Source organism: Mesocricetus auratus, unplaced genomic scaffold, assembly GCF_017639785.1.
Source record: "Mesocricetus auratus isolate SY011 unplaced genomic scaffold, BCM_Maur_2.0 Super-Scaffold_100006, whole genome shotgun sequence".
Taxonomy (NCBI): domain Eukaryota; kingdom Metazoa; phylum Chordata; class Mammalia; order Rodentia; family Cricetidae; genus Mesocricetus; species Mesocricetus auratus.
Window position 1 is genome coordinate 101,863,847 of NW_024429190.1, and position 12,522 is coordinate 101,876,368.

The following is a 12,522-nucleotide window of genomic DNA, read 5'->3' on the forward strand; positions in this document are numbered from 1 at the left end:
TCTGACTGTTTTCAGTTGTGTATTGCATGTGCGTGCGCATGTTGCTACCTCTCAGAGGGTGCTGAATTACTGTCTTCTAATCTTGCCTTGATTCAGTGATGAGTATCACACACCATGTTGTAAAAGGTAGCACAGCTGTCGGTGAGGTACCTGTGTACCTGTAAATAACCCTCTCACTGATGATCCTGCATGTCAACCCTAAGCACAAACACCTAAAAACAAAACACCTCAGACATGATCAAAGTAGAGGGGAGGCACGTTGAAAAGAGGAAGAGGATCAGTGGGGGGTGGAGGGGGATGAGGGCCGGTCCTGGGGACAGACGTTATCAAACCACATCGTGTTCTTGTGTGGAAACTTCAAAATGAAACCCGTTCTTGTACATGGTTAACATATTCTTAGGATCTTGAGAGGGGATTTAGCCATTTCTAACAATTATTTCACATTCGTTTCCCACATAGTTAGGATAAGTGTTAAGGATGGTCAGAGTTACTGAGTAGCATGTGTGAAACACACAGAGAGTACAAGCCAGGATTATAGGCAGAAATACAGGTAAGGTAATACATATGGAAGAAGGAAATCCAATTAAAGTGAAGGACTGCTGGGTGCCCAGGAAGCATCTATCTTCCAGGCCTGCGGAGGCCATTCAGAACCGGGTTCCTCAGAGTTTAAGGTTGGGCCCAGACACACTGAGTAGGTGAAGAATCAAATGTATAGATCATAAGAAAATAATAATACCTTAAAGAATGGGTTATGCTCAAATATCTAAGTAGAGACATGTTACTGCTCATTTGTACTTTTTTCGAAGATGAAAATAAAAAGTTAGTTTGCGAGTGTTTCCTTCTATTCTTGCACGCCAATTAATAAGGGCTTCATTTACAGATGGTGTGGTATGAAATGCACTTTAATCTCTACCACAAAGCTTGGATTGTAATTTAAAAACGAATTGCAATCTAGGACTGTGTTACTTCACGGACTTGGTCAATAGTGAAGTTCGTGCAGACTGAGTTTTAGTCACATTGTACAGTTCTTGTCTCCAGTCTACTACAAAATACTTTCTACAATCGCCAGGACTGTTGCTTTGGTGGTTTCTATTTCTAGCATCTGTTGCTGTGTTTTTGAAATGGAACATTTGCTGTAGGAGACAGAACAGTTAGTGTGAAAGTTACTAACCAATAACAAAATAAATTGTCTACAAATAATGGTGTAGGTTTCTTGACAAAACGCTCCTTCTTTTTTTTTTCAGTCTGGGGGTTCCTCTCCTTCTTCTGGAGTTGTATTGGATTTGGGGAGAAAGAGTCAGGATTTTGTTAATTTAAGAAGCAGATTCAAGAATCCAAAATTTGATGTGTCCTAATCCTGCCTGCCCCCATTGTGTTCTCCTAGGAGGGCAACTTCTGCCAATTGAATAGATGTTCTACGGAGTGTTTCTCAGGGTGCATGGCGTTCTTGAAGGTGGAAAACAGTTTCCTAAGTACTAAAGATCTGTCATTCTCACCCAAATGCACAAATACTTCTAATTTCACATTAGTCCCTTTCACATAGTTGTTTGTAAGCTTGAAAGAGATACATCTTATATTTTTATCCCTCAAAGAAACTATACATGTTTGGCTTTTAAAATTATATGCTCTCCTTAAAAAGCAAATGCCCATAGACAGTCAAATTTCAAAACAGTAACTATGAATAAAACAATTCCCAAAGAAGACCGAAAGTCTTCAGCCCCTAAAAATACAATCAAATTGTGAAGAGGCATGACTTGAAGTAATTTAATGACACAGTTTTATAGCTGTCTTAGCATGACCTTGAGAAAATATTGCCTAAAAGGAATTCTCCCTTAAATAACTCTTGTGGACAAGGTCTTGGAGAGCAAACCCCCTTGACGTGAGCTGCTCTCTTTGATGCTGCTGTTTTCCCCGCAAATTCCCGGAGGACAGAATATTTGGTTTTAACTTAAGATAATGAAAGTCATTTTCCTTTGAGAACTGGGTTTTCTGTTGAATTGTGAAGCCTGTCTACAGGTGAGATTTGATTTAATCCTCTGAGTACCTAAGAAGCATTCCTGAGAGAGTGGCCAAAAAAGCAACAAGATCATCATGCCGGTTACTGACAGTGTAGGGACAGCAAGAGGCTTTTTATTTGGAGTTTAATGATTTTTTTTTCTAACGTGACTTTAATGTCAGGGTTTTTTTTTTTTGTTACTAAAATGCACGCACATTGTTTAAACAGACAAAGATTAGCAGGCACACTCAAGTTGTAAAGTTTGTTGCAATTGACTTTTAGTGTAGGGATCAAGTGGCGATAAAGCAGGCAGGGAAGGCAGGCAGTGTCTTGTCAAGGAAATTTCATGTTTCAAATGGAGTCGCAGTAGACCCAGATGCACAAGGGCCAAAGGGGAACCCACCTGAGAAAATCTGAAGGGAACCGACACATTTTGGGGTGAGTCAGAATCATCTGTGAAGCATACAAGATTTTAAAGGTTTTGTTTGATATTTTCCTGTACATCCCATTATTTCCTTCTTTAAAAAAAATTCCTCTTTGGCTCAGTGTTTTGCATATTCTAATAAGCAGAGCACTTGATGATGTCAGATGCTATTAGAGTAAGCAAAGAAGAATGTAAAAAAAATGAAAGTGTTGTAAGGTTGAAATTTGATCCCAAATTGTACAACACGTATAAGCTGTAGACTTCGAGATAAAATTAGTGTCATAAGAAGTCTTAATCGGTTCCTGTTAAATGTGTATGCAAATGTACTTTTGCTGCGTGCAATGATTTTTCCTATAAACTTTACCTTTTATTTGGGGGTGGACAAAATACGGGAAAAAATAATACATTACACATTAAATTTAATGGATTATCAGAATTTTAGTTGGAAAACTAGCAAAAGTAAATCTTTCCAGTAGTCTGTTCAGTAAAAATGCGTTTCTGTGGCACTGGGCTTTTCCCTTCAGGGGCGGCACGGCACCGGGCCTGCCAGGCTCCCTTGCCCTCTCTGCGATGCTGCTAGCCACTGCCAGATGCAGAAGAGCTGGTCTGCAGTGTGAGAGCTCGGGAGGCTTCACCTGTGGCTGCCTTGGACTCGACTATCTTGTCACTGGATTTTAAGAGCATGTTCCGTTTTAGAACTATTTGGGGATGTTTTAAATTTACTACTTATTCATTTATGTCTAAAGGAAAAATTATACAAAATTCCATACTACTTGAGCACATACTGTCTTGGTTAAGGGTTTGGATCACATTTTAAAATTAGTTTTAAGAAAAAAGAAAATTGTGAATGCTCTGGAATCCGGAGAAGTGCCAAGCATGGGAAGCAGTTGCCCCTTTTATTTTCAGAAACCTGACCATGGGGGTCAGGCTGCAGATGACAACGGTATTCGGAACCATTAGCTATCGGTGATGTGCCTTTGAGGACAGTCTCCTTGGTGGTGCCTCTGTGTCGACTCCAGCTTTGGCAGAGCTGCAATTGTGCAGTATCTCAAGTATTCCACAGGGTGTCACGATGTGGTTATTCTCCAGAAAACTGTCTGGGAAGAAGGTATTTGAGCCAAGCTTTACCCAGTGCTTAAAAGGTCATTTTGTTTTCTTCAGTCAAGGAATATTTACTATAGGCCTACTGCGTGCTAACTCCGTGATTGAAAATATACAAATGTTAGTGGTATGGTGCAAGTCTTTATTCTGTTTGGCATCATGGCCAGCCCAGTACTTCCCACTGTAGTGAGATTCCTTGAATGTGTTTTCCATGGAGTTTCCTTCCACTTGAGAGTAAAACACAGAGAAAAGGTTGCCTTCTGCAAACCCTTCCTTTGTTCCCCAGCTAAGCCCCGACTCTCTTCCTTCTGCTATCTGGTGGCAATGTGTCTGCAGTTGTGCCAGTTCGAGAAGGGGGCTGAGAGCCTCTGTCCTGCAAGGGATCTGAACAGTTAAGGTACAGCTGATGCAGAGTTAGGCATCTCCACTCAGAGTGAGCATGAGTCTTCACTCCACCAGCTGCTTAGATTTATTCCAGTGGTGGGATTTTTGAGAGTAAATGAAGCAATCCCTTTTAACAAAATGTTTTCGTAGCCGGGCAGTGGTGGCGCACGCCTTTAATCCCAGCACTCGGGAGGCAGAGGCAGGCGGATCTCTGTGAGTTCGAGGCCGGGCTGGACCGATAGCCTCCAAAACAATACAGAGAAACCCTGTCTCGTAAAAACCAAAAAAAACAAAACAAAACAAAAAACAAACAAACAAAAAACAAAAGGTTTTTGTGGCTTTCGGGTCTGGGACAAGATAGTATAAAATCACTAAGTCCAATGATCTCTATCAATAATCAGAGAAGACTCTGAATGCAGGACGGGAGGAGCCCTGTGGGGACTTGCTGAGCAAAGCCTGGGGAGCTCCTTGGGTTTTGTTCCTGTCCCTGTGACTGACCCAAGACTCTGTAACAGGAAGCCTGTCAACAGGGAAGGGTGGATGGAAGAAAGGGAGCACGGGAGAGAAGGGGGAAGGAAAGGATGCTCAGGCCTTTTAGCAATGATTTAGTGAAGCCACAAAATGTCACCAGCAAAACCCAGCAGGCCAGCCTGTCAGCCATCATATCTTCCTGTTGTAGGTGACGAGCTCAGGATTCCTGTAGCAGTGTTGTCAGAAGGGTCCTGACACGGCACCCATCACTAGTAAGCCTCTCTCCCAGCAGTGGGAGTCAGTGACTCAGGGAAGTTGGAGAGACTATGCCTGCTTCATCAGCACCAAACACAGGGCACACTACCTGAGACAATGGAAGATGGGAAGACAGTTAAAAAACAAGTTAAAGCACTCCAAGATGTCTCACCACATGCCTAGAAGTGTCCCGGTTACAATAGAGAATCACCCAGTATAGTAAGAAACCATTACAGAAGGAAAAACACAATTTGAGTGAGGAGAAACAACGGATACCCAAGCCTGTCAGATATTCGGATTACTGGGTGAAAAAATTCAAGCAATTTTGCAAAATTGGTTGAATAGGTAATTATAGAGTTCCTGAGTGGGGAGAGAGAGAGAGAGAGAGAGAGAGAGAGAGAGAGAGAGAGAGAGAGAGAGAGAGAGAGAGAGAGAGAGAGAGAGAGAGAGAGAGCGCTCCTTGGAACATTCAGTATAGAGCAGATGTGGCAGAAGGTGGCATCATTGAGCCTGGGGACCTCTCAGCCATGGCTCCATAACCTGAAGGACAGAGAACCTGGAGTGGAAATCAGATGAGCTGAGCTCATGGACTCATGGATGACACTATGGTCTAGTGTTCATATAGAATCCAGGGAGAGGAGAAAGAATATAGAATACTTGGAGAAGTAACTTGGAGACTGAGTAAAAGCTGGAACTGGTGCAAAGATGATTGGGCCCTACAGCACCAAACTCAAGGGAGTGCACACCAAGGCCTTGTAACTAAGCCTCTGAGGATTAAAGTGAAATCTCCAAGCAGCTGGAGCCATATGACTCTGCTTGTCAGGAGCCCACCGGTGGATTCTTCATCCGAAATCACAGGCCAGAGCAGTTAGCCCTGTGCGTATTGGGGTGAGGATCCTAAAGATGTCAACTACAGGTTCTCTGTCTTGTGAAATGCTCATCAGGAATGAAGGAGAAGGAAGCATTCTGAGGTAAGGAAAGAGAATGTGTTACTTGTGACTAGTACTCATTAATAGTTTCAACTCTTAAAAGACTTGGGGAAGGAAGCTGTCATGGAGAAGTGAATGCTAACAGAAAAGCGATTGGAATGTCCAAAAGGGGAGATAGTCTGAAAGGGAGAGTATAGACTGCTTTGTTGTGATGGATAAAGATAAATCAGCTCCCGCAGAGTAGAGATTTCTTTACTTTCAGAGTTGGGCGTTTCAGTCTGTGACAGATCAGTCACATTGCCTTGTTCTGGTGATGCATTTCCTGGTAGGAACATGTGGCTGAGGAGAGCTGTCCACCTCCTGGCAGGGAAGAGAAAGAAAGGGGTACCAGGTTCCACAATTCCCTTAAAGGGTGTGCCAGCTAGGTTTATGTCAACTTGACACAAGCTAGACTTATCTGTAAGGAAGGAAGGAACGTTAGTTGGGGAAATGCCTCCATAAAATTTGGCTGTAAGGGATTTTCTTAATTAGTGAGGGGAGGACCCAGCCCATTGTGGGTGGTGCCACCCTTGGGTTGGTGGTTCTGGATTCTAAAAGGAAAGCAGGTTGAGCGAGCCAAAGGGAAGCAAGCCAGTAAGCAGCAGCCTCCATGGCGTCTGCACCAGCTCCTGCCTCCAGATCCTGCCTTGTTTGAGCTCCTGTCCTGACTTCCTTCAGTGATGAACAGTGTGGAACAGTAAGCCAAATAAACCCTCTCCTCCCCAAGTTGCTTTTGGCTATACTGTTTTATCATAGTAGTATCGCAACTCTGACTAGGACCAAGGACATGTTCTAGTGACTCAAAACCTCCTTTAAGGTTCTCCTCTCTAACAGCGTCACCTCTCAACACCCCCCCCCCCCCCAGTCCTGCTATGCTCTTGGGATAAAACTTTTTCTTGTTTTTGTTTTTGCTTTTCGAGACAGGGTTTTTCTGTGTATCCTCGTTTGTCCTGGAATTCACTCCGTAGATTTGACTGGTCTTAAACTCACACAGATCCGCCTGCCTCTGCCTCCTGGGTGCTGGGCTTAAAGGCGTGCACCACTGCCTGGTGGGAGAAAACTTTTTAACACATGGGCGTCTTGGGAGCCATTGAAGATCTAAAGTACAGCCACTGTACAGACACCGTACACCGTCATTCTCCTAGTGGGTTCCGAAGTCACACTTGGTTGTTGAGAAAAAAGGCTATGACAAGATCCCTTGTATTTCTCAGCGTGTCATCTGCACAAGAACTCTTTGTCTTGATAGATGGGCTCTCAGCTACATTTTTACTTCTCCTATTGATACCTTTGTGGTTTTGCCAAAAATCAAAACGGAACAAACAAGGAGTAGAAATTGCCCAAGTCAGTGGCCCACAGACTTTCCCTGTGGTTTCTTCTAGTAGCCTTAGCTTCAGGTTTATATTTCCATTTGTAATGTACCTGGAATACATTTTTAGATGTGGTGAGATAGGGCCCCATTTCATTCTTCTCAATGTGAGCACCCAGTTTTCTCAATACCATTATTGTAAAGAGTGTTTTTCTTTATTGTGTAGACATTTTGCATAAATCAATTGACTGTAAATGTGTGGATTTATTTTGAGATTTAAGTCTGTGGTGAGATCTACATTGTGTTCTTTTGTCCTGCTGCGGTTACAATAGTTTTTGTAATATACTTTGAGATCAAGTAGCCGTAAGCCTTCAACTTTGTTTTTGGTTCATTATCTGCTCAGGGTGTTTAATGGTTTTGTGTGTATCTTAGAATTGTCTTATAATTCTATGAAAATGGTTGTTGGAATTTTATTAGAGTCTGAATTTAACCTAGAGGCTATCTGGGTAATACAGGAACTTTTTGTTGTGGCTAGTTTATTTTGTGAGACAGTTTTGCTGTGTGTCCCAGGATGTTCTAGATCCACTTTGTGGCCAATGCTGACTTTGAACTCATTCCCTGGTCACTGCTCCCTGAGTGCTGGGATTATGGAAATGCGCCACCACACCCAAAAAGATCAGTTTTTCTAGACTGCAGCAGTACTAAATTTGTTTAGCAGTTCTAACAATGCTAATATAAAAATAACAGGATCTTGTCATTTGCAGACAATTAGTTTGGTTGTATCATTTCTGATTTAGACAGATTTTTTTCCTGGTTGCTTTGATAGATATTAGAGCACTATATTAAATAGAAGGGACTAAAGGCATAAAGTGACAATTCATTCAGAGGTGCATGTGTAGAAACACATTAAAATCACTAGCCACTGGGAACATCAGAGTAACTGTACATCTATCAGAGTCACTAAAAACACCGTCACTGACAACAATGCTGGTGACAATGTAGGGAAGCCAGACCATTCTTACACTGATGGAGAGGTGACGATGTAAAATGTTGAAACTCTAGCGAGTACTTCAATAGTGTTTTGCACAGTTGAAACAACCTCCATGTGACCAAGATATTGCATCCTGGTCGCATTTATACCAGAGTAGTATAAACTTCTGTGAAAAGATAAAAAAAAAATCCAACAACCCATAAACCTGTATGTGAACATTCATAGTAAAATACATGTAATAGGCCAAACTAGAAACAACCTACATGTCCTTAAACAGGCCCATGCTTAAAGAAGCTGCCATGTGGGGTTGAAGAGACGGCTCAGAGGTTAAGAGCATTGGCTGCTCTTCCAGAGGTCCTGAGTTCAATTCCCAGCAACGACATAGTGGCTCATAACCATCTATAATGATATCTGGTGCCCACTTCTGGCTTGCAGACATAGGTGCTGGAAGAACAATATATGCATAATAAACTTTAAAAAAGAAGCTGGCATAGTGTACAATGGGGTGCTACCCAGAAGTAAAGAATAATGAGCTACTGAACAGCTTGACAATTGGGATGAATCTCTGGACAGTTATGCTCAGTGCAGAAAGTCGGTCTGAAAGTTACTCTCTGAGTATGTTTACGTAACTTTTCAGAGTCACAAAATTATAGGAGAAAAGTAATGGATGCTAAGCATTTATGAGGCCAGCATGGATGGTATCATAGAGCTGTAAGGACCACATGCCCTAGCTTAGCCTTGCGATGCTCTAGAAATGGCAGAGGAAGGAAGGGAGGAAAGAACCGAGACTAATGCCTATATTTTTCTAGAGAAGTATGCTCGCTGGGTCTGGAACACTAAAGCTTTCCCTAGGTGGTGTAGATATGGGTTGGCTGACTCTGGCTTCATGAAGGGCATCTCACTCCAGAAGGGGAGGACACCAGGATTTGCTGTTAGGCCACTGGCTTAATCTTCTCTCTGCTTTTTTACTTTAAGCAAATGCACCTGTCAGCATTGTTGGAATGCTGGCAATTTGATGGCATCTCTGCAGTGTAAGGTCACATGGCCATGGGTCAGCATGGAATGGAATCCAGTATTCTGCACGGAAGCATGGATGTCCACTGCTCAGCAGTAGCATCTGCTCTGGGCCGCTTGGGCCAGAACTTTCAGGCATAGAATTCTGGTCTTTTCATGTAACTTCCACCTTTCTGGTAACTTTTTTTTAATTCCTCTATGTTTTTGCTCAGATTTGGTTGGTTGTCTCTGTATAATAATATTAAGGTATGGATAACCCAAATTCCAGAAATATGTCTTAAGGAAAAAAAAGGAGGCTTTTAGTAATTGGGTTTCAGAATCTCCTAAAGCGATCAGAAAGGCACCTTTGGATAAGACTTACAAATGTGAGCGTGAGGCTCTCCATAGTTCTTATCTGTCAGTTTTTATATATTCTTTTTGGACTCGTAGAGCCAAAGGGACTCAGCCATCACCTGCTCTGGTCTCTTCTCCTTATGTAGCGCCGCCTCTGTAATAGCCCTACCTTTTCTCTTCCTCACTTTATTCAGCTAACTAATGGCCAGAGGTGTTAAAATGAGAACATTGATCTTAACTGGGCTTATAACCAAGTCGGGGACAGTTGATTACCCGAAGAGACAGCTCTACCTTTCGGCTACATCTCCAGCCTTGAAAGGTAATTCTAGTAGTCATAGTGACCAGTGCGCCCTCTGTGTTCCAAGGTGGGTTGTATCATTGCAAAGTGCGAAACTCCTTAAAATCTGTCCCTGAGATTCCCAGCCCTAACCCTAGTTTTCAGTTTGCTCAATGCTCTAGGCTTGCTGTTTGAATTTGGTGCAGCCTCATACTTTCAAGAGAAAGATCGTAAACATTTTTGTAAGTGTCATGACAGTTTGGGAACAAGAGAAATGTGTGTAACAATTTTCTAGTAGATAAATAATTTTACATTTGCCAGCCTCCTAAAATGTAATTTTCGAGGTAGAACTTACTTTTCTTCGGAGTTAAAAGGAACATTTCCTCATATAACAAGCCCTTTTAAGAAGTAAAACTTACTTCAAAACTCATTCTAAAAACCATTTTGATGTTTTGTAGCTGGTTTGAAATTATCTTTATTTTGTGTGTTGTCTTCAAGCAAAATAAGCTGGAAGATACAGAAAAGTATGAAGATAATAAAACTCACTTTACTGTCAAATGGAATTCTTAGTGATATGTGTGTGTGTGCACCACAACTTCATTTTATAAGGTTAATTTTGTATTGTTTTATAGTATGTCTTTTCCCTCTTCAGATCCTAATGTTCCCACATAGTTTGCAATTGAGCAAAATCAGGATCTTTAAATATTTTACAGCAATTTCATTGCACATAACTTGATGTGACTCGTTTATTTTGTGTTGCTCTGCAAAATACCAGTGTCAGCCCCTTCTGTATAACAGGGAAAATAGTTTCAGCCCATAGTTACGGGCCCTTGACAGCATGGCACCAGCATCGGCTTCTGGTGGCAGCACATCCTGGCAGGTGGCATTATAGCGGGAGAGCATGTAAGTCTGTGAAGTCACATAGTGACGGATGACTGGAAGAGGGAGCAGGCTTGCCCTCTGGTAGCAAACCACTCTTGGGAGAACTAATTGAGCTCAATGAGACTAACGCCATCCAATGAGGATGGAACTGATCCATTAAAGCGAACCCCCATCACCACATTCTACTGTGTCCTCCTGACAAGGCGCCAGACCCCTCTCAACTTCAGCGCCTCGAGGACCCAGCTTCCAGAAGCACCCTTCGGGAGACAAGCCACACCTGAACCATGGCACACAGACAGTTGACTTTTGCTGGTCGTCTGTGGCATTTTGTGAACGCTCTATGAATGGACACACGCACCTGGAAGTAAAAAACCCCGAAGCAGGGGCAGTGTAAGAGGCAGGCGGCAGAGCAGAGCTTCTACTTTTCATTATTGGAAGTTCCAATAATCACCTGCTTAAAATCTCAGTCCTAGCCGGGCTTACTGTCTTTGAAACAGGATTGCTGGTGGTGCTGGCGGGGAGGGTTAAGAGTTCTTACTGCTCTTGCAGAGGATCCGATTTCAGTTCCCAGCACCCAGGTCAGGGGAACAGATAACACTCTTCTGACCTCTGTGGTCCTCTGAATATACACAGCATGTATACTCACAGAGACAGACACATAAACACGGACACATAAAGATAGAAGGAATGATGGACACCCTCATGGAGGGCATCACCCTCCCTGGGGGAATGAGGGGATAACTAACGGGGGGGTTGGTTTGGGGGGAGGGCACAGAAGGAGGGGAGGGAATGGGAGAGGGACCTGGGACTGACTTGTGAAGCAACCTCGTTTCTTATCTAAATTTAAACTGGAAAATAAAATTAAAAAAAAGAAGGAAATCTTTAAAACCTGGCTAGTGAGATTTCTATCACACACACACACACACACACACACACACACACACACACACACACACACACACAGGCACACGGTGGTGAGATTGCTCAGTGTGTAAAGGCACATGCCATCAAACCTGACAACCTGAGTTCAATTCTCAAGACATACATAGTGGAAAAGAGAAACAACTCCTGGACCTACATACATGTGCTGTGGCATAGGCATGTCCATGCACATACACAAACACATAATAAATACATACAATAACATAATTTAAAATACCAATACATCATTGCCCCCCACCCCACCCCTCTGCCATTACTTTATTGTTTTTCCAAGACAGGGTTTCTCTGTGTAGCCCTGGCTGTCCTGGAAACTAGCTCTGTAGACCAGCCTGGCCTTAAACTCAAAGTTCTGCCTTCCTCTGCCTCCCAAGTGCTGTGGATTAAAGGTGTGGGCACCACTGCCCAGATTTTTTTATATCATTAACCTTTTTAAATGCGTATTTGTGTTTTTCCTGCATATCTGTCTGTCTGTATGTGAGAGTATGTCAGGTCCCCGGGAACTGGAGTTACAGACAGTTGTGAGCTGCTACGTGGGTGCTGGGAATTGAACCCAGGGCCCTTTGGAAGAACAGTCAGTGCTCTTAACTGCTGAGCCGTCTCTTCAGTCCCATGGCCTTTCTCTTTAGAGCTATGTTTTGTTTTGGAAGAGTGTTCGCTCTGTAGCATGGGCTGGATTAGAACTCACTGTACACCCTGGGGTGTCCTCAAGTTCTGACAGGCCTCATCACTCCCAGGATCACAGCAGGAACCACCACACCTCGCTCCTTTACAGCTGCTTGCAGACGCTACCGTGGTACCTCCTTTGCCAACTACCCTTGTCTTCTCTCTGTTTCCATGACTACTGCCAACGTTGTTTACACGGCCATCCCAGAGTCATGTGGAAAAGAATCAAGTAATCCCAGAAGTGCCCTTAGTAGCAAACTGTGAAGCATGTTATTTGGAGTGAGTCCCTGAGAAAGCTGGGTGCAGAATGCAAATATTTTGAATGGACTTATCTTAGAGTTGTACTGCTTTTTTTCCTTGTCATTTTAAAACCCTTAATACGAATAAATTGTTTGCATAGTGGGCTTTAAAAAAACCCGCAGATAAGAAATACATAGTTTGAAAGCAGGGAATAAAAACATGAATGATAATGGATGTAACGCCCATGGAAGGTCCTTGCTGCTGCTGCCAGGCAG

General features: G+C 42.9%; 1 protein-coding gene across 15 annotated transcripts in view; it reads left to right on the forward strand.

Annotated features, from left to right (window-relative positions):
• Window positions 1-12,522, forward strand: part of Erc2 (ELKS/RAB6-interacting/CAST family member 2) — an 880,091-nt gene that overhangs the window by 399,726 nt on the left and 467,843 nt on the right. The window lies entirely within an intron of this gene.